Source organism: Bufo gargarizans, chromosome 2 (assembly GCF_014858855.1).
Source record: "Bufo gargarizans isolate SCDJY-AF-19 chromosome 2, ASM1485885v1, whole genome shotgun sequence".
NCBI classification, from domain to species: domain Eukaryota; kingdom Metazoa; phylum Chordata; class Amphibia; order Anura; family Bufonidae; genus Bufo; species Bufo gargarizans.
Window position 1 is genome coordinate 48,972,061 of NC_058081.1, and position 24,180 is coordinate 48,996,240.

The following is a 24,180-nucleotide window of genomic DNA, read 5'->3' on the forward strand; positions in this document are numbered from 1 at the left end:
TATGTCACCTCTTTCCACCTACACATCCACTACGGAGACTGGTCACCCAATAGTCGTAGATGCCAGTTTAGACACCCTGTACATATCGCTCGTCCACTAGTGACAAGCCGTTATTACATCATCTAAATTTCTTTGCAAAAATCAAGCATCGCCCAGCGTAGCTCCTGAAGTCAATGGCGTCCATTGGTGGTTGGAGGTTCTCTACAGCAGACAACCATATTTGTTTAGCATCTGTGACCAAATGAGAAAACTCCATCCCCTCTACTACCTCAACATACCCTAACAAGGCACTCTAAAAGTGGTTGCCTGTCAATCATGAGACCCCATTCATTATCCTGGTGGCTGACCTCAACCTCCTTCATACTTGTCTTCACCAATGAGCTGGATCTTCTCATAATACAGTCTAGATAAAATCTCGTCATACACACAAAACTTTATCGCAACTGCAGTTTCTCCACTGACCTTGCCAACTTCCCAAAAAAGGGTTGAGGACGACGGCCCCGCCAAATTTAACATCTTCTACGTCAGTTTTCTGGAGAAGAACAACACTAAAATCTAAGACATCCAGGAGGACATTGACTGCCATGCCTAATTTATGACGAGGCGTACGCCGCCCGGCTATGATAAATGTGCCCCACGGTCTTCTCAAAAGTCTTTCCTAACAGATACAGGTGCGTTAGAGCTCTCGGCAGTCCAGCTCATCACTATTTGTGAGATCTTTGATTCCTGCCTTCTTGATTACGGTACATTCATAGGATGAACGCGGTCTTCATCCTGTCCAACTGACACAGCTGTATGGCCCAGCACAGTGTATTAGTTGTAGTGGTGTCGGTTGGTGGACTCTGGATGCAAGTACATGTATAGGATGCTACCGACTGCTCCTCCACACCGGGTACAGAAGGCTCTGTATGGTATACGCCCATGTATATCACGTTGCACTTCCCTATGCGACTGAGAAAAATGGTATGCCGACCCACACGGCCTGATGAAGGCCACCATCAAGTGAATGTCGGTCAGAAGATAACTAGAACATATATGCCAATAGCGCTTACCGCCACATATGTCCACTGTAGCATTCAAATGTGGAGTGCACTTGGCATAAAATGTGCTTAGGACTACCCTGAACATTGGCGCGTTCTGCTGAGGCCCTGCACCCGCGACCCAGAAGATGGGAACACTGCCATTGCCAACTTGCTTAGAAGAATTTCCGGGCGGATCCTGGCAGAAGATTTCTCATAAAATTCTCACCCTATTGTGTGCAGCGCAGACACTGCGAAAAAACAAGTAAAAGTTGTAAAAACAAGCCCTGCACCGATTCCCCGCATTTGGGCATCACTCGCGATGACTTTCGAAGGGGAACGGAGCAACAAAGCGATTGGCTGCTTTGAACGCCAGGAAGGAAGTGGCCTTCAGCCCAGCACGCTCAGAGACAAGAGACAGCATATTTTCAGATTTCAGTCTTCCGCAACCGTAGCGTTCCTCTCCTTAGCCCCGGGCCATAAGCTAGGTTAGTAGGACAGCCAAAGAGAGCGCAGGTAGGACAACATACACACACAAAGGCACATGAGCGGAGCACATGTGGAGGCGGGTTACATGCAGTGACATTGCGAGCGTCACTTCACGGATCTCAGAAAAGACGAGAAAGGAGTGGGAGAAAATCTAAGTGGAAACAGCAAAAAACATAAAAAAGACAAAAAAAATTGAACGCTTACCCAAAAGTCATATCAACAAAGTCACATCAAGACAGGCCTGTAAAAGTGTCGTCATACTATCGACCAGGCATCATGGCTGCCTCACTTCTCCCAGACATAATGCACTGCGTGCCATAACGGGAGGATGGCGAACAGGAAAACCGAGAAGGTGATTATGTCAGAGAGCAGCAGTGTGAGGACGAGCACATCACATAATATTCTGTTATACGAGAGGACTGTGACATAATAACACCGGAGAGGGAGGGAGAGGCCGAGACTGGGGACACCGAGGGCAACAGTATATACTGACACTGCAAACAACCACCACAGGAGCAGTGGTGTAGTGCTTATATTACCGTATCTAGGAGGCAGTATTATAGTAGCTATATTCTTGTACATAGGAGGCAGTATTATAGTAGTTATATTCTTGTACATAGGAGGCAGTATTATAGTAGTTATATTCTTGTACATAGGAGCAGTATTATAGTAGTTATATTCTTGTACATAGGAGGCAGTATTATAGTAGTTATATTCTTGTACATAGGAGCAGTATTATAGTAGTTATATTCTTGTACATAGGAGCAGTATTATAGTAGTTATATTCTTGTACATAGGAGCAGTATTATAGTAGTTATATTCTTGTACATAGGAGGCAGTATTATAGTAGTTATATTCTTGTACATAGGAGCAGTATTATAGTAGTTATATTCTTGTACATAGGAGCAGTATTATAGTAGTTATATTATTGTACATAGGAGCAGTATTATAGTAGTTATATTCTTGTACATAGGAGCAGTATTATAGTAGCTATATTCTTGTACATAGGAGCAGTATTATAGTAGTTATATTCTTGTACATAGGAGCAGTATTATAGTAGTTATATTCTTGTACATAGGAGCAGTATTATAGTGGTTATGTTCTTGTACATAGAAGCAGTATTATAGTAGTTATATTCTTGTACATAGGAGCAGTATTATAGTAGTTATATTCTTGTACATAGGAGGCAGTATTATAGTAGTTATATTCTTGTACATAGGAGGCAGTATTATAGTAGTTATATTCTTGTACATAGGGGCAGTATTATAGTAGTTATATTCTTGTACATAGGAGGCAGTATTATAGTAGTTATATTCTTGTACATAGGAGCAGTATTATAGTAGTTATATTCTTGTACATAGGAGCAGTATTATAGTAGTTATGTTCTTGTACATAGGAGCAGTATTATAGTAGTTATATTCTTGTACATAGGAGGCAGTATTATAGTAGTTATATTCTTGTACATAGGAGCAGTATTATAGTAGTTATATTCTTGTACATAGGAGCAGTATTATAGTAGTTATATTCTTGTACATAGGAGCAGTATTATAGTAGTTATATTCTTGTACATAGGAGGCAGTATTATAGTAGTTATATTCTTGTACATAGGAGGCAGTATTATAGTAGTTATATTCTTAACCAAATCTCTTTTTATTGGTCATATCATGTGCAAACAATAATGTACTGATACAAGAACCCTTTTACATCAATACACATACAGGGAGCTGCAAAAACAGCAAAAGTACAATACATCTTTTCAGGCACTTTCAGCAAGCTGCACATGGCAAAGATGAACAAATATACCCTCAAAGAGTGTAACACAGTAGACAGAAGTTAAGACAAACGAAAATGAAAAGGACTAGAAGACAGACAAAGGGGAAGAGGGGGGGGGGGGAGGGGGGGGGGGGGAAATGTAATGCTCTATCCGGCAGGATGTTTAAAGTTTACCCAGGGGCTCCATGTTTTCAGGAATTTAGCACGGGTATGCGACTCCCAATGGGCCAGTTCCTCAAACCTGTACAACTGATCTATTTTTCCCATCCACCTCAAAACAGTAGGAGGTTCGGTTTGTCGCCATAGAAGGGGGATTAAGAGCTTGGCCGCTGTAATAAGTATAGTAGGCAAATCTGACTTAGCTGGGGTGATCGACGCGTTTGGGCACCAGAGTAAAATTAATTTGTGATCCAAGACAATGGAAGTGGAACAGATCTTGTTCAAATCATTCTCTATCTGCTTCCAATAGGGGCGAATACTAGGGCAACTCCACCATATGTGCGAGAGAGAGCCGATGCCCGCTCCACACCTCCAGCAGACCCCAGGAATTTCCGGATTAAGTTTATGAAGGAACTCTGGTGTTTTATACCAGCGGGTTAGCAATTTATACGAGTTCTCCTGAATTTTGATGCAACGGCTAAAGCCGTGTGAGTGGGTCAGTATAAAGGCTTTCTCTGGATCGGACAGCGTAAGGGATAATTCTTTCTCCCAGGAGCCTATAAAGTGGGGTTCAGAGTACGTAGAAGATAGTAATTCTCTATACATCACTGAGAAGGGTCTGCTGGAGGGCCGAGCGGCCCTCAGCCTCTGTCCCAACCAGGTGGGAGAAGCAAGGTGGGAGGTCTGCAACTTCAAAAGTTTAATGTCTCTCTTAAAGCTAAGGAGATGTAGAAATGCAATCGATTTAACCCTGGGCAATCCGAGTATCCCCTCCCAATCCAGCCCTCCCCCTGTGGACACCACCTCCTGTAAAGTATGATTTCTGAGCAAAGCCCATACTCCCGTAGCATTCGATACCTTAGGATAGATAAAGGACTGCAGGAGATGTAGCGGAAGGTCGGGGCTGGGGAAGTTAAGTGTCTTAGAGCCATATAGCAAAGACCAAGTGAGTAGCACCCCTCTCCACAATAATGGTAACTTAGAAGCCGTGGGGGGACAGGAACGAACACCCCACAATATTAACCTTTCACGGTCTGTAAGCAAAACTCGTTCCAAACGCGAACAAATACTTCCAGAGCGGTCTGAAAGAAGGTCCAAGCCTCTGCACATAAGATTTGCTTTATAGTACCCATGAACATCAGGTAATCCAAATCCCCCAAACCTCCTCTCCCTAGTCAGGATGGTGTAGGCTATTCTAGGGGACCGACCTCTCCAAAGAAAGAGGGACAACATCCGGCGAACCTCTATGAAGTAGGACTGCGGAATCCATATGGGTAATGTCTGTATAAGGTACAAGAACCTAGGAATTATATAAGTTTTTAGGTAGTTTTTCCTTCCTATCCAGGAGATAAATGGCATGTTTAAGGATTGTAATTGCGTCCTGACAGACTTCAGTAAATGCAGGTAGTTGGACGGGAACAGCTCCTTGGGATCCGCTGTGACACGAATGCCAAGAAATGGGATTTCTTTCGGGGCCCACTTGAAGGGGGTGGAGTTTTTCAGGTGTTGCACCACATTAGAAGGGCAGGAAATATTAAGGGCCATGGATTTGGAGTAATTAATCTTAAAATTGGAAACAAACCCAAACTCTTCAAAAATAGCAAGTAATTTGGGGAAAGACGTCTTAGGGTTTGAGGTCATCACCAGTAGATCGTCCGCAAAGGCAGCAGTCAGGTGTCTCTGAGATCCTATGGTAATTCCCTCAATCCCAGACGATTGGCGAATTTTGCTCAAAAGCGTCTCCATCACCATTACAAATAGTGCTGGAGAGAGTGGGCATCCCTGGCGTGTGCCATTTGTGATGCCAAATGATGGGGAAAGGGTCCCGTTGACTTTGACCCTGGCAGAGGGGGCCAAATATAGTGAGAACACAGCAGAAATAAATTGCTCCGGTATTCCAAATTTAGCCATTGTTTTAGACATGAAGGGCCAGCTCACCCTGTCAAAAGCTTTTTCCGCATCAGTGCTCAATAACGCTACCGGCACCGCCTTAGCCCTCGCCCAAGACATCAGATGCAATAGACGGATGGTGTTCTCCGTGCCCCGTCTGCCAGGAACAAAGCCAACCTGCTCACCATAGATTATATCTGGGAGTATCTGTTGAAGACGCTGAGCCAATATTTTCGCCCACCATTTGACATCCACATTCAATAGTGAGATGGGCCTGTAGCTGCCGCATTCAAGGGGATCTTTATTCTCTTTAGGGAGAATGGTTACATGTGCCATCAGGGATTGTGAGGGTAAAGAACCACCCTGTAGTAGATAGTTGCATAAGGAGTTAAAGTAGGGAAGGAGTGTGTCCTTAAAGGTTTTATAGTATGCAATGTTTAGGCCATCGGGGCCGGGACTTTTACCAGATGGGATAGAAGATAAGACTTTCAATATCTCTTCATCTGTAATCGGGGAGGTGAGTTGGGAAACCTGAGAGGGGTTCAGTGATGGGAGATTAATGGAGTTAAGGAAAGCGTCTGATGCCTTGGCAATCATATCAGGAGTAGCCTGGTTCGGGGGGGGTAAGTTATATAAACCGGAATAAAAGGCGCAAAAAGCTTTCGCTATTTCAGGAGTGGTTTTACATTTGATACCTGCTGCGTCATTAATGGCAGGAATAAAGGAGTCTGTCTGCTGCTTCTTACTGAGCGCTGTCATTAGCTTATTTCCTTTGTCGCCATGGGCGTAGGCTTTAAACTTCGCTCTGAACAGTAATTTGGCAGAGGTGACATTTAAAAGATTCTTTAAATCATTTCTAGCGTCACACAATTCCGCAGCTACTCGGGAGGCCTGAGACTGCTTGTGTGAGAGTTCAAGGGCCGAAATACGGGACACTAACAGGTTTTGGGCCTGGGAACGCCTCTTCCTGATATGAGAGCCAAGTGCAATCAGTTCCCCCCTAATCACAGCCTTGTGCGTCTCCCAAATAATGGGGATAGCTGGAGCAGATGGGCCGGATGCATTTATCTTAAAAAACTCTGCCAGTAAAGCTGACAATTTGGAAACACTGTCAGGGTCCTGAATAAGTGTGTCATTCAGTCGCCATGTCCAGTCTTTCTTTGGGAGGTCGGTCAGATATAAGGTCAGGGAGATTGGAGCATGATCAGACAATACAATGTTCCCAATTTTAGCACCAGAAACCAGCGAGGCATTAGCTGATGAAAGAAAAAGGTAGTCAATCCTATGGTACGATGTTTTGGCAGGAGAATAGAAGGAATAATCCCTTCCAGAGGGATTCAATGTGCGCCACACATCCATTACTCCCAGCCTCCTCAAAGAAATCTTGAGACGCCTCAAGAGTCTGTGCGTAATGGATGACCTGCCTGCGGATGAGTCTAGAGACGGTTCAAGGGCCACATTAAAATCCCCCCCTAAAATAAGCATTCCCTCTTTAAAGGCACTCAACTGCTTGAGGGTCTGAACGAGCCATGGGACCTGACCCCTATTAGGGGCATAAACATTCGCCAGGGTAACAGAGGAGCCAGCAATCAGGCCCTTGAGGAATAAAAAACGCCCCTCAGGATCCGTGGAATTCGCAGTAACCTGAAACGGAAGATTTTTGTGCACTGCAATGCTGACCCCCCTGCTAGCCGACGAATGGGTGCTGTGAAACCACTGAGAGAATTTTGCAGTAGATAATTTTGGGACCTTCCCAGTTTTAAAATGTGTTTCCTGCAAGTAAGCTATAGAAGTTTTATCTTTTTGCAAAAGCGACAGTACCTGAGATCTCTTACATGGCTCGTTCAGACCCCGGGCATTCAGTGAGGATACGACAAAGGTAGTCATGACAACCTAATATAGAATGGAGAAAAAGCATATGCCACCTGAGAATCACATAATGCAATTACACAATAACACGTGGAAGAGCATGGAAGGAGGACAAGAGGAAAGGAGACAGACGAACAGACTGGGGGAGACAACAAACAGATGATAAAGCAAATTAAAGACAAATAGACAAGCAAATGAACCGAGCAATCAAGCTCGCATTTTGGGAGTCCCATGAGACATCTGATGTTGGCTAGGCCCTTTTTCAGTGCGACAATAAGCCGGGATCTAACATCAGAGGGGGGCTTCCATGGGACAACTGAAAGCCGCTGAGAGGCTGTCAGGAGGGGGATGAACCTCATGTGGTGAGGAGCCGGAGAAACCCCATAACTGAACTAACTGGGGTAGAACAAAACATAGCCTCAAACACCCGTCCGAGCCAGGGCATGGCTGTACGGATACAAGTGGACGAAAGGCCACACAGTTAGCTGTGATCTTCAGCCAGCGAGCTCGGCCACTTTGCACCGCAGGGCAGGATAGCGTCCATAACTCAGAGCAAAACTTCTCCAGTCAAAAAACGGACAAAGGAGCTGGAGACAAGGGCATACAGCCCAATATCAAGCTGCACAGCAGCCTCTGCTGTACGAGGAGAGATGAAAAACCTCATGCGGATAGCAAGAGGCTAAGACTTGCAGATCAGGTAACGTGGCGGCTTTTCTTGCTTCTCTCCGCTTTCCCTGGGGAGACTTCCGACCAGGTCTCAACGCTTGGAGGGGCAGGTATGGGATCCCCCTGGTCAGCGGGCATCCAAGACGGGACATCAATAGGCGTCAGGCCCAGCGGACCCCAGATGGTCTTCAGATCCGCCGGTGTGCGGACCGTGAGCTGCCTGCCATTCTTCAAAATGGCTAGGCCAAATGGGTATAGCCACCGGAACTGTGTGGCAGATGCTTTCAAGGCCTCTAGTAGTGGCTTGAGTATGCGCCGCTTAGCCAGCGTGGTGGGCGCTAGGTCTTGGAAGAACAATATGGCAGAATCCGCATACCTCAGGTCTTCAGCTTCCCTGCCGGATCGGAGTATGTCCGCGGTATCCACAAAACTTAGCAGACCGCAGATCACATCGCGCGGTGGGTCCGATGGTTTCGGCTTAGGCCGTAGAGCGCGGTGGATGCGCTCCACCACCACTGTGGCGGCCCGGTCCGGGCCTAGTAGCTGGGCGAAAAGTTCAGACGCCACCTTGCGAAGGGCCTCGTGCGCAATGGATTCCGGCAGGCCTCTGATTCTCAGGTTCCGGCGTCTGCTCCGGTTTTCCTGGTCTTCTATCCGAAGTAAGGCCTCGTTAATCATATCTCGGTGCGCCTGTAGAGCCTGGCAGGTCTTTCCTTCATGCAGGAGGATCGCTTCTTGTGAGGTCTCCAGCGCCAACACTCTGTGGCCTAGGCCCCGGAGGTCCTCTTTAATGTCCTCTAAATCCCTCTTCAGGGGAGCCAGAGCCGCGTCCAGTAGCTCCTTAAGAACCTCCTTAGATAAATTCGAACGCCTCCGCGGCAGTCTGCAAACCGATGCCTCCGATGCGCTTCCCGCTTCAGACGGGTCTTCAGCGTCTGATGGCTGCGGCGCTCGCGGCGCCATTTTGGAGCTTTCGGCGGGACGCAGTTTCGCCTGCTTTGTGAGGTACTGCTCCATATCAGGTTGCTTCGAACGAGCGGGTGTCAGCTCCAGATGTTCCCTGGGTCGGTCTTTGCCTGTTTTCCCCATTAGTGAGCGCTTTTATAGCATATAAAGGGGTTTAATCACCAGCAGAAGTGAGGAGCTCAGGAAGCTGCTGCCATTCAGCTTCAAGGTCAAGCTCCGCCCCCCTAGTAGTTATATTCTTGTACATAGGGGCAGTATTATAGTAGTTATATTCTTGTACATAGGAGGCAGTATTATAGTAGTTATATTCTTGTACATAGGAGCAGTATTATAGTAGTTATATTCTTGTACATAGGAGCAGTATTATAGTAGTTATGTTCTTGTACATAGGAGCAGTATTATAGTAGTTATATTCTTGTACATAGGAGGCAGTATTATAGTAGTTATATTCTTGTACATAGGAGCAGTATTATAGTAGTTATATTCTTGTACATAGGAGCAGTATTATAGTAGTTATATTCTTGTACATAGGAGCAGTATTATAGTAGTTATATTCTTGTACATAGGAGGCAGTATTATAGTAGTTATATTCTTGTACATAGGAGGCAGTATTATAGTAGTTATATTCTTGTACATAGGAGGCAGTATTATAGTAGTTATATTCTTGTACATAGGAGGCAGTATTATAGTAGTTATATTCTTGTACATAGGAGCAGTATTATAGTAGTTATATTCTTGTACATAGGAGCAGTATTATAGTAGTTATATTCTTGTACATAGGAGCAGTATTATAGTAGTTATATTCCTGTACATAGGAGCAGTATTATAGTAGTTATATTCTTGTACATAGGAGGCAGTATTATAGTAGTTATATTCTTGTACATAAGAGCAGTATTATAGTAGTTATATTCTTGTACATAGGAGCAGTATTATAGTAGTTATATTCCTGTATATAGGAGCAGTATTATAGTAGTTATATTCTTGTACATAGGAACAGTATTATAGTAGTTATATTCTTGTACATAGGAGCAGTATTATAGTAGTTATATTCTTGTACATAGGAGCAGTATATAGTAGTATATTCTTGTACATAGGAGCAGTATTATAGTAGTTATATTCTTGTACATAGGAGGCAGTATTATAGTAGTTATATTCTTGTACATAGGAGCAGTATTATAGTAGTTATATTCTTGTACATAGGAGCAGTATTATAGTAGTTATATTCTTGTACATAGGAGCAGCATTATAGTAGTTATATTCTTGTACACAGGAGCAGTATTATAGTAGTTATATTCTTGTACATAGGAGGCAGTATTATAGTAGTTATATTCTTGTACATAGGAGCAGTATTATAGTAGTTATATTCTTGTACATAGGAGCGGTATTACAGGACTCTACTTGTTGATGGTTTCCATATTGGGACATTAGATTGAGGACTCGTGCACACGAACGTGTTTTCTTTCCATGTCTGTTCAGTTTCTTTTGCAGACCGTAGGACGAAGCATTTTATTCAATGGCGCCACACACAAAAAGAAAATACAGAAATGACTGTGTGCATTCCGTTTCCGCAAAAAAATAGAACCTGTCCTATTATTGTCCGCATTACAGACACGGACAGGACTGTGCTGAGCCCTGGAGCTGTAGGAGAAGATGGGGCAGGACAGGGAGGTCTCTAAGGCCTCTTTCACACTTGCGTTGTCCGGATCCGGCGTGTACTCCATTTGCCGGAATTACACGCCGGATCCGGAAAAACGCAAGTGAACTGAAAGCATTTGAAGACGGATCCGTCTTCAAAATGTGTTCAGTGTTACTATGGCAGCCAGGACGCTATTAAACTCCTGGTTGCCGTAGGAGCGGGGAGCGGGGGAGCAGTATACTTACAGTCTGCGCGGCTCCCGGGGCGCTCCAGAGTGACGTCAGAGCGCCCCATGCGCATGGATGACGTGCCATGCGATCACGTCATCCATGCGCGTGGGGCGCCCTGACGTCACTCTGAAGCCCCCCGGGAGCCGCACGGACGGTAAGTATGCTGCTCCCCGCTACACTTTACCATGGCTGCCAGGACTTTAGCGTCCCGGCAGCCATGGTAACCACTCAGAAAAAGCTAAATGCGCCGAAACTACGTTTAGCTTAAGGCCGGATCCGGATTAATGCCTTTCAATGGGCATTAATTCCGGATCCGGCCTTGCGGCAAGTCTTCAGTTCTTTTGGCCGGAGCAAAAAGCGCAGCATGCTGCGGTATGTTCTCCGGCCAAAAAACTTTGCGTTCCGGAACTGAAGACATCCTGATGCATCCTGAACGGATTTCTCTCCATTCAGAATGCATTAGGATAATCCTGATCAGGATTCTTCCGGCATAGAGCCCCGACGACAGAACTCTATGCCGGAAGACAAGAACGCAGGTGTGAAAGAGCCCTTACCGAAATGCGGAGGCTCCTCGGCGTGGATTACACCAGGTGTCGCCCCCTACAGGTCAACGTGCACACACTGCATTATTACTACAGGACAGCGCTGATCTATTGGGTCACCAGCGGCTTTGAGGGTAGTTTTTTACCTCGGGGTCTCAGTGCTGTAGGGGGTCCGTTCTCCACATGAGGGGGTCACTTTTGGTTCACTTTCTCTTGGATCACCCTCCTGCCACACGTTTCCACCTAGATAGGTTGTTTCTCTGTATTTCGGGTCACTTGCTGCTGTCACCCGGTTCGGCTCCCGCTGTATTTCGGGTCACTTGCTGCTGTCACCCGGTTCGGCTCCCGCTGTATTTCGGGTCACTTGCTGCTGTCACCCGGTTCGGCTCTCGCTGTATTTCGGGTCACCTGCTGCTGTCACCCGGTTCGGCTCCCGCTGTATTTCGGGTCACCTGCTGCTGTCACCCGGTTCGGCTCCCGCTGTATTTCGGGTCACTTGCTGCTGTCACCCGGTTCGGCTCCCGCTCTGTGCTCTCAGTCTGTTGCGCAGCTGCTCCTACCATTCCCAGCTACACGTGAGACCGCAGCGCCGAGTCACACCCACTACCGCCGATTGGCTGCCCTAGATCTCTGTCCCCGCCCCCTGTGCTGTGATTGGAGGGGCGAGGGGCTGGAACACGAGGAGCTGAGAAGACACGAGACAAGGTGTGTGATACAGCGACACAATAACAGCGCCCGCAGCACCGCAGTGCACCCCAACTGTACCTGATATAACACCGCAGTGCACCCCAACTGTACCTGATATAACACCGCAGTGCACCCCAACTGTACCTGATATAACACCGCAGTGCACCCCAACTGTACCTGATATAACACCGCAGTGCACCCCAACTGTACCTGATATAACACCGCAGTGCACCCCAACTGTACCTGATATAACACCGCAGTGCACCCCAACTGTACCTGATATAACACCGCAGTGCACCCCAACTGTACCTGATATAACACCGCAGTGCACCCCAACTGTACCTGATATAACACCGCAGTGCACCCCAACTGTACCTGATATAACACCGCAGTGCACCCCAACTGTACCTGATATAACACCGCAGTGCACCCCAACTGTACCTGATATAACACCGCAGTGCACCCCAACTGTACCTGATATAACACCGCAGCGCACCCCAACTGTACCTGATATAACACCGCAGTGCACCCCAACTGTACCTGATATAACACCGCAGCGCACCCCAACTGTACCTGATATAACACCGCAGTGCACCCCAACTGTACCTGATATAACACCGCAGTGCACCCCAACTGTACCTGATATAACACCGCAGTGCACCCCAACTGTACCTGATATAACACCGCAGTGCACCCCAACTGTACCTGATATAGCACCGCAGTGCACCCCAACTGTACCTGATATAGCACCGCAGTGCACCCCAACTGTACCTGATATAACACCGCAGTGCACCCCAACTGTACCTGATATAACACCGCAGTGCACCCCAACTGTACCTGATATAACACCGCAGTGCACCCCAACTGTACCTGATATAACACCGCAGCGCACCCCAACTGTACCTGATATAACACCGCAGTGCACCCCAACTGTACCTGATATAACACCGCAGTGCACCCCAACTGTACCTGATATAACACCGCAGTGCACCCCAACTGTACCTGATATAACACCGCAGTGCACCCCAACTGTACCTGATATAACACCGCAGTGCACCCCAACTGTACCTGATATAACACCGCAGTGCACCCCAACTGTACCTGATATGACACTGCAGTGCACCCCAACTGTACCTGATATGACACCGCAGTGCACCCCAACTGTACCTGATATGACACCGCAGTTCACCCCAACTGTACCTGATATAACACCGCAGTGCACCCCAACTGTACCTGATATAACACCGCAGTGCACCCCAACTGTACCTGATATGACACTGCAGTGCACCCCAACTGTACCTGATATAACACCGCAGTGCACCCCAACTGTACCTGATATAACACCGCAGTGCACCCCAACTGTACCTGATATAACACCGCAGTGCACCCCAACTGTACCTGATATAACACCGCAGTGCACCCCAACTGTACCTGATATAACACCGCAGTCCACCCCAACTGTACCTGATATAACACCGCAGTCCACCCCAACTGTACCTGATATAACACCGCAGTGCACCCCAACTGTACCTGATATAACACCGCAGTGCACCCCAACTGTACCTGATATAGCACCGCAGTGCACCCCAACTGTACCTGATATAACACCGCAGTGCACCCCAACTGTACCTGATATAGCACCGCAGTGCACCCCAACTGTACCTGATATAACACCGCAGTCCACCCCAACTGTACCTGATATAACACTGCAGTGCACCCCAACTGTACCTGATATAACACCGCAGTGCACCCCAACTGTACCTGATATAACACCGCAGTCCTCCCCAACTGTACCTGATATAACACCGCAGTGCACCCCAACTGTACCTGATATAACACCGCAGTGCACCCCAACTGTACCTGATATAGCACCGCAGTGCACCCCAACTGTACCTGATATAGCACCGCAGTGCACCCCAACTGTACCTGATATAACACCGCAGTGCACCCCAACTGTACCTGATATAACACCGCAGTGCACCCCAACTGTACCTGATATAACACCGCAGTCCACCCCAACTGTACCTGATATAACACCGCAGTCCACCCCAACTGTACCTGATATAACACCGCAGTGCACCCCAACTGTACCTGATATAACACCGCAGTGCACCCCAACTGTACCTGATATAGCACCGCAGTGCACCCCAACTGTACCTGATATAACACCGCAGTGCACCCCAACTGTACCTGATATAGCACCGCAGTGCACCCCAACTGTACCTGATATAACACCGCAGTCCACCCCAACTGTACCTGATATAACACCGCAGTGCACCCCAACTGTACCTGATATAACACCGCAGTGCACCCCAACTGTACCTGATATAGCACCGCAGTGCACCCCAACTGTACCTGATATAACACCGCAGTCCACCCCAACTGTACCTGATATAACACCGCAGTGCACCCCAACAGTACCTGATATAACACCGCAGTGCACCCCAACTGTACCTGATATAACACTGCAGTGCACCCCAACTGTACCTGATATAGCACCGCAGTGCACCCCAAATGTACCTGATATTACACCGCAGTGCACCCCAACTGTACCTGATATAACACCGCAGTGCACCCCAACTGTGCCTGATATAAGACCGCAGTGCACCCCAACTGTACCTGATATAACACCGCAGTGCCCCGCAACTGTACCTGATATAACACCGCAGTGCACCCCAACTGTACCTGATATAACACCGCAGTGCACCCCAACTGTACCTGATATAACACCGCAGTGCACCCCAACTGTACCTGATATAACACCGCAGTGCACCCCAACTGTACCTGATATAACACCGCAGTGCACCCCAACTGTACCTGATATAAAACCGCAGTGCACCCCAACTGTACCTGATATAAGACCGCAGTGCACCCCAACTGTACCTGATATAACACCGCAGTGCACCCCAACTGTACCTGATATAACACCGCAGTGCACCCCAACTGTACCTGATATAACACCGCAGTGCACCCCAACTGTACCTGATATAACACCGCAGTGCACCCCAACTGTACCTGATATAACACCGCAGTGCACCCCAACTGTACCTGATATAACACCGCAGTGCACCCCAACTGTACCTGATATGACACCGCAGTTCACCCCAACTGTACCTGATATAACACCGCAGTGCACCCCAACTGTACCTGATATGACACCGCAGTGCACCCCAACTGTACCTGATATGACACCGCAGTGCACCCCAACTGTACCTGATATAACACCGCAGTGCACCCCAACTGTACCTGATATAACACCGCAGTGCACCCCAACTGTACCTGATATAACACCGCAGTGCACCCCAACTGTACCTGATATAACACCGCAGTCCACCCCAACTGTACCTGATATAACACCGCAGTCCACCCCAACTGTACCTGATATAACACCGCAGTGCACCCCAACTGTACCTGATATAACACCGCAGTGCACCCCAACTGTACCTGATATAGCACCGCAGTGCACCCCAACTGTACCTGATATAACACCGCAGTGCACCCCAACTGTACCTGATATAGCACCGCAGTGCACCCCAACTGTACCTGATATAACACCGCAGTCCACCCCAACTGTACCTGATATAACACCGCAGTGCACCCCAACTGTACCTGATATAACACCGCAGTGCACCCCAACTGTACCTGATATAACACCGCAGTCCCCCAACTGTACCTGATATAACACCGCAGTGCACTCCCAACTGTACCTGATATAACACCGCAGCAATGTCCTACCCCCCCCCAACTGTACCTGATATAACACCGCAGTGCACCCCAACTGTACCTGATATAACACCGCAGTGCACCCCAACTGTACCTGATATAGCACCGCAGTGCACCCCAACTGTACCTGATATAACACCGCAGTGCACCCCAACTGTACCTGATATAACACCGCAGTGCACCCCAACTGTACCTGATATAACACCGCAGTCCACCCCAACTGTACCTGATATAACACCGCAGTCCACCCCAACTGTACCTGATATAACACCGCAGTGCACCCCAACTGTACCTGATATAACACCGCAGTGCACCCCAACTGTACCTGATATAGCACCGCAGTGCACCCCAACTGTACCTGATATAACACCGCAGTGCACCCCAACTGTACCTGATATAGCACCGCAGTGCACCCCAACTGTACCTGATATAACACCGCAGTCCACCCCAACTGTACCTGATATAACACCGCAGTGCACCCCAACTGTACCTGATATAACACCGCAGTGCACCCCAACTGTACCTGATATAGCACCGCAGTGCACCCCAACTGTACCTGATATAACACCGCAGTCCACCCCAACTGTACCTGATATAACACCGCAGTGCACCCCAACTGTACCTGATATAACACCGCAGTGCACCCCAACTGTACCTGATATAACACTGCAGTGCACCCCAACTGTACCTGATATAGCACCGCAGTGCACCCCAAATGTACCTGATATTACACCGCAGTGCACCCCAACTGTACCTGATATAACACCGCAGTGCACCCCAACTGTGCCTGATATAAGACCGCAGTGCACCCCAACTGTACCTGATATAACACCGCAGTCCACCCCAACTGTGCCTGATATAACACCGCAGTGCCCCCCAACTGTACCTGATATAACACCGCAGTGCACCCCAACTGTACCTGATATAAGACCGCAGTGCACCCCAACTGTACCTGATATAACACCGCAGTGCACCCCAACTGTACCTGATATAAGACCGCAGTGCACCCCAACTGTACCTGATATAACACCGCAGTGCCCCGCAACTGTACCTGATATAACACCGCAGTGCACCCCAACTGTACCTGATATAACACCGCAGTGCACCCCAACTGTACCTGATATAACACCGCAGTGCACCCCAACTGTACCTGATATAACACCGCAGTGCACCCCAACTGTACCTGATATAACACCGCAGTGCACCCCAACTGTACCTGATATAAGACCGCAGTGCACCCCAACTGTACCTGATATAACACCGCAGTGCACCCCAACTGTACCTGATATAGCACCGCAGTGCACCCCAACTGTACCTGATATAACACCGCAGTGCACCCCAACTGTACCTGATATAGCACCGCAGTGCACCCCGAATGTACCTGATATAACACCGCAGTGCACCCCAACTGTACCTGATATAACACCGCAGTGCACCCCAACTGTACCTGATATAAGACCGCAGTGCACCCCAACTGTACCTGATATAACACCGCAGTGCACCCCAACTGTACCTGATATAACACCGCAGTGCACCCCAACTGTACCTGATATATCACCGCAGTGCACCCCAACTGTACCTGATATTACACCGCAGTGCACCCCAACTGTACCTGATATGACACCGCAGTGCACCCCAACTGTACCTGATATAACACCGCAGTGCACCCCAACTGTACCTGATATGACACCGCAGTGCACCCCAACTGTACCAGATATAACACCGCAGTGCACCCCAACTGTACCAGATATAACACCGCAGTGCACCCCAACTGTACCTGATATAACACCGCAGTGCACCCCAACTGTACCTGATATAACACCGCAGTGTACCCCAACTGTACCTGATATAGCACCGCAGTGCACCCCAACTGTACCTGATATAATACCGCAGTGCACCCCAACTGTACCTGATATAGCACCGCAGTGCACCCCAACTGTACCTGATATAACACCGCAGTGCACCCCAACTGTACCTGATATAACACCGCAGTGCACCCCAACTGTACCTGATATAACACCGCAGTGCACCCCAACTGTACCTGATATAACACCGCAGTGCACCCCAACTGTACCTGATATAACACCGCAGTGCACCCCAACTGTACCTGATATGACACCGCAGTGCACCCCAACTGTACCTGATATGACACCGCAGTGCACCCCAACTGTACCTGATATGACACCGCAGTGCACCCCAACTGTACCAGATATAACACCGCAGTGCACCCCAACTGTACCAGATATAACACCGCAGTGCACCCCAACTGTACCTGATATAACACCGCAGTGCACCCCAACTGTACCTGATATAACACCGCAGTGCACCCCAACTGTACCTGATATAACACCGCAGTTCACCCCAACTGTACCTGATATAACACCGCAGTGCACCCCAACTGTACCAGATATAACACCGCAGTGCACCCCAACTGTACCTGATATAGCACCGCAGTGCACCCCAACTGTACCTGATATAACACCGCAGTGCACCCCAACTGTACCTGATATAGCACCGCAGTGCACCCCAACTGTACCTGATATAACACCGCAGTGCACCCCAACTGTACCTGATATAGCACCGCAGTGCACCCCAACTGTACCTGATATAACACCGCAGTGCACCCCAACTGTACCTGATATAACACCGCAGTGCACCCCAACTGTACCTGATATAACACCGCAGTGCACCCCAACTGTACCTGATATTACACCGCAGTGCACCCCAACTGTACCTGATATAGCACCGCAGTGCACCCCAACTGTACCTGATATAACACCGCAGTGCACCCCAACTGTACCTGATATAGCACCGCAGTGCACCCCGAATGTACCTGATATAACACCGCAGTGCACCCCAACTGTACCTGATATAACACCGCAGTGCACCCCAACTGTACCTGATATAAGACCGCAGTGCACCCCAACTGTACCTGATATAACACCGCAGTGCACCCCAACTGTACCTGATATAACACCGCAGTGCACCCCAACTGTACCTGATATATCACCGCAGTGCACCCCAACTGTACCTGATATTACACCGCAGTGCACCCCAACTGTACCTGATATGACACCGCAGTGCACCCCAACTGTACCTGATATAACACCGCAGTGCACCCCAACTGTACCTGAGATGACACCGCAGTGCACCCCAACTGTACCAGATATAACACCGCAGTGCACCCCAACTGTACCAGATATAACACCGCAGTGCACCCCAACTGTACCTGATATAACACCGCAGTGCACCCCAACTGTACCTGATATAACACCGCAGTGCACCCCAACTGTACCTGATATAGCACCGCAGTGCACCCCAACTGTACCTGATATAACACCGCAGTGCACCCCAACTGTACCTGATATAGCACCGCAGTGCACCCCATCTGTACCTGATATAACACCGCAGTGCACCCCAACTGTACCTGATATAACACCGCAGTGCACCCCAACTGTACCTGATATAAGACCGCAGTGCACCCCAACTGTACCTGATATAACACCGCAGTGCACCCCAACTGTACCTGATATAACACCGCAGTGCACCCCAACTGTACCTGATATTACACCGCAGTGCACCCCAACTGTACCTGATATGACACCGCAGTGCACCCCAACTGTACCTGATATGACACCGCAGTGCACCCCAACTGTACCAGATATAACACCGCAGTGCACCCCAACTGTACCAGATATAACACCGCAGTGCACCCCAACTGTACCTGATATAACACCGCAGTGCACCCCAACTGTACCTGATATAACACCGCAGTGCACCCCAACTGTACCTGATATAACACCGCAGTGCACCCCAACTGTACCTGATATAACACCGCAGTTCACCCCAACTGTACCTGATATAACACCGCAGTGCACCCCAACTGTACCAGATATAACACCGCAGTGCACCCCAACTGTACCTGATATAGCACCGCAGTGCACCCCAACTGTACCTGATATAACACCGCAGTGCACCCCAACTGTACCTGATATAGCACCGCAGTGCACCCCAACTGTACCTGATATAACACCGCAGTGCACCCCAACTGTACCTGATATAGCACCGCAGTGCACCCCAACTGTACCTGATATAACACCGCAGTGCACCCCAACTGTACCTGATATAACACCGCAGTGCACCCCAACTGTACCTGATATAAGACCGCAGTGCACCCCAACTGTACCTGATATAACACCGCAGTGCACCCCAACTGTACCTGATATAAGACCGCAGTGCACCCCAACTGTACCTGATATAACACCGCAGTGCACCCCAACTGTACCTGATATTACACCGCAGTGCACCCCAACTGTACCTGATATTACACCGCAGTGCACCCCAACTGTACCTGATATGACACCGCAGTGCACCCCAACTGTACCTGATATGACACCGCAGTGCACCCCAACTGTACCAGATATAACACCGCAGTGCACCCCAACTGTACCTGATATAACACCGCAGTGCACCCCAACTGTACCTGATATAACACCGCAGTGCACCCCAACTGTACCTGATATAACACCGCAGTGCACCCCAACTGTACCTGATATAACACCGCAGTGCACCCCAACTGTACCTGATATAACACCGCAGTTCACCCCAACTGTACCTGATATAACACCGCAGTGCACCCCAACTGTACCAGATATAACACCGCAGTGCACCCCAACTGTACCTGATATAACACCGCAGTGCACCCCAACTGTACCTGATATAACACCGCAGTGCACCCCAACTGTACCTGATATAGCACCGCAGTGCACCCCAACTGTACCTGATATAACACCGCAGTGCACCCCAACTGTACCTGATATAACACCGCAGTGCACCCCAACTGTACCAGATATAACACCGCAGTGTACCCCAACTGTACCAGATATAACACTGCAGGGTTGACACCTTTTCCAACAAAAATTACCAGGCAAGTTAAACTACACTCCAAAGGGGTGGCTCCCAGTATTAATAATGCCCCCATTAGTGCTCCCCAATAATATTAGTGCCCCCAGTAATAGTAATGCTTCAATTATTACCCCCCAGTAATAGTAATGCTCTCATTAGTGCCACCATAATTACAAACCGGATTTCCAAAAAGTTGGGACACTAAACAAATTGTGAATAAAAACTGAATGCAATGATGTGGAGATGGCAAATGGCAATATTTTATTTGTAATAGAACGTAGATGACAGATCAAACGTTTAATCCGAGTAAATGTATCATTTTAAAGGAAAAATACGTTGATTCAAATTTTCACGGTGTCAACAAATCCCAAAAAAGTTGGGACAAGTAGCGATAAGAGGCTGGAAAAAGTAAATTTGAGCATAACGAAGAGCTGGAAGACCAATTAACACTAATTAGGTCAATTGGCAACATGATTGGGTATAAAAAGAGCTTCTCAGAGTGGCAGTGTCTCTCAGAAGCCAAGATGGGTAGAGGATCACCAATTCCCACAATGTTGCGCAGAAAGATAGTGGAGCAACATCAGAAAGGTGTTACCCAGCGAAAAATTGCAAAGACTTTGCATCTATCATCATCAACTGTGCATAACATCATCCGAAGATTCAGAGAATCTGGAACAATCTCTGTGCGTAAGGGTCAAGGCCGTAAAACCATACTGGATGCCCGTGATCTCCGGGCCCTTAAACGACACTGCACCACAAACAGGAATGCTACTGTAAAGGAAATCACAGAATGGGCTCAGGAATACTTCCAGAAACCATTGTCAGTGAACACAATCCACCGTGCCATCCGCCGCTGCCAGCTGAAACTCTACAGTGCAAAGAAGAAGCCATTTCTAAGCAAGATCCACAAGCTCAGGCGTTTTCTGGGCCAGGGATCATTTAAAATGGAGTGTGGCAAAATGGAAGACTGTTCTGTGGTCAGACGAGTCACGATTCAAAGTTCTTTTTGGAAATCTGGGCCGCCATGTCATCCGGACCAAAGAGGATAAGGACAACCCAAGTTGTTATCAACGCTCAGTTCAGAAGCCTGCATCTCTGATGGTATGGGGTTGCATGAGTGTGTGTGGCATGGGCAGCTTGCATGTCTGGAAAGGCACCATCAATGCAGAAAAATATATTCAGGTTCTAGAACAACATATGCTCCCATCCAGACGTCATCTCTTTCAGGGAAGACCCTGCATTTTTCAACAAGATAATGCCAGACCACATTCTGCATCAATCACAACATCATGGCTGTGTAGGAGAAGGATCCGGGTACTCAAATGGCCAGTCTGCAGTCCAGATCTTTCACCTATAGAGAACATTTGGCGCATCATAAAGAGGAAGGTGCAACAAAGAAGGCCCAAGACGATTGAACAGTTAGAGGCCTATATTAGACAAGAATGGGAGAGCATTCCTATTTCTAAACTTGAGAAACTGGTCTCCTCGGTCCCCAGACGTCTGTTGAGTGTTGTAAGAAGAAGGGGAGATGCCACACAGTGGTGAAAATGGCCTTGTCCCAACTTTTTGGGGATTTGTTGACACCATGAAATTCTGATTCGACATATTTTTCCCTTAAAATGGTACATTTTCTCAGTTTAAACTTTTGTTCCGTGATTTATGTTCTATTCTGAATAAAATATTAGAAGTTGGCGCCTCCACATCATTGCATTCAGTATTAATTCACGATTTGTATAGTGTCCCAACTTTTTTGAAATCCGGTTTGTAATAGTGCACGCATTAGAGTTCCCCACTAATATTAGTTCCCCAAGTAATAAGCATGGCCCAATTACTGACCCCCAGAATAATTAGTGCCACCATTAGTGCCCCCAGTAATAGTAACGCCCCTATTAGTTCTCCCCAGTAATAGTAATTCCCCCAGTAGTGCCCCCCAGAATTAATAATGCACCCATTAGAGCTCTCCAGTAATATTAGTGCCCCAAGCATGACACAATTACTGCCCCCAGAATAATTAGTGCCCCTGTGAGGGATGAGAATCCATTTTGTATAAATATGTCCTCCATCTTGTTCAATGTGGAAAATTACTGAGACAGCTGCACAGGATGAGTGGGGAGGGAGTCTCTGTGTATCCTAGCTTCAAGGCCATGGTAAAGCTTCATTCACACGTGCGCAATTCCCTTCCGCATTTTGCGGAACGGAATTGCGGACCCATTTATTTCTATGGGGCCGCACATCCAGGTTCCGCATTTCCATTTCTGAAAAAAAATAGAACATTTCCTATTCTTGTCCGCAGTTGCAGACAGAAATAGGCATATTCTATTAATGCCGGCGATGTGCGGAACGCACATTGCCTGTGTCCGTGTCTTGCGGATCTGCGGATCCGCAAAACACACTACGGACGTGTGAATGGAGCCTAAGGCAGCTCCTAGGCTCCCCTTATCAGAGTTATGTTTTGGTTTCTCAGTTTTGCAGAAACGTCTTAATTTGAAGAATTTTGTTAGTATGGTACAGAAGTATTGCCTTTTATGAATAACCAATCAAATCATTGGTTTAAATTTCCACCCCCTTGGTGGTGTGCCAGATTTGTCTGTTGTTATCTATAGAGTTATAAAAATGTATGCTGTTATGGAATAAAGGAGAGTAGTTGATTCAACAAGTGTCTGTGTCTGCTCCCTCTGAGCGCTCATAAAACTTCAATTTGGAATCCCAACAATTATAGAGGTGGCGGTTTTGCCCTAACAAAACTTGGCGCCTTAACGAGGGTCTCGACTAAAAGACACTTCATTAATCTCCCGACAACTTGGATAACCCGGACAGATATAAAAGACAGCGCTGCAAGGTAAGAGACTTTATCTTACATTATATCTGTGCCTCCCTGACCGGTTGTCTGGCTCGAGGGATGGTTGAAGGAACGTACGTATAAAGTTCTTTTAGAGTCGAGTCTATATCGATAAAGAAACTTGAAAGTTGAAAATACCTATGATTGTTGGGTTTAGTTTCTGATCATGAGTAACTTTGATTGGGATGCTTTCGGTGCGCCATTAGGAGTCACGGTATACGTTTTGTTTGTTCTTTACTGTGTTCGGAAAATTGCAGAACATTATAGAAAGGGAAATCGAAGTCCTTGGACTCCGATGTCCGGTTTGTAGACTTCATTTGTATAATAAATCTTAGCACAGAGTACACTAGGCGACATAGTGGGGAAGCTTTGAGGAAACTGAGGCTCAGTAACAGAGTACACTAGGTGACATAGTGGGGAAGCTCAGAGGAAACTGAGGCTCAGTAACAGAGTACACTAGGTGACATAGTGGGGAAGCTCAGAGGAAACTGAGGCTCAGTAACAGAGTACACTAGGTGACATAGTGGGGAAGCTCTGAGGAAACTGAGGCTCAGTAACAGAGTACACTAGGTGACATAGTGGGGAAGCTCTGGGGAAACTGAGGCTCAGTAACAGAGTACACTAGGTGACATAGTGGGGAAGCTCTGGGGAAACTGAGGCTCAGTAACAGAGTACACTAGGTGACATAGTGGGGAAGCTCAGAGGAAACTGAGGCTCAGTAACAGAGTATACTAGGTGACATAGTGGGGAAGCTCAGAGGAAACTGAGGCTCAGTAACAGAGTACAC

The 24,180-nt window shown here is 47.7% G+C and overlaps 1 protein-coding gene across 2 annotated transcripts in view; it reads right to left on the minus strand.

Annotated features, from left to right (window-relative positions):
• PER1 (period circadian regulator 1) overlaps positions 1 to 11,781 on the minus strand; it is a 33,039-nt gene extending 21,258 nt beyond the window's left edge. Inside the window, exon 1 of one of the 2 annotated variants that reach the window (XM_044278875.1) lies at positions 11,386 to 11,781. The gene's annotated coding sequence lies outside the window, so the exon portion shown is untranslated. The remainder of the gene's footprint in view (positions 1 to 11,385) is intronic. The other variant, XM_044278880.1, reaches the window with a different exon arrangement.
• Positions 11,782 to 24,180: the final 12,399 nt, after the last annotated feature.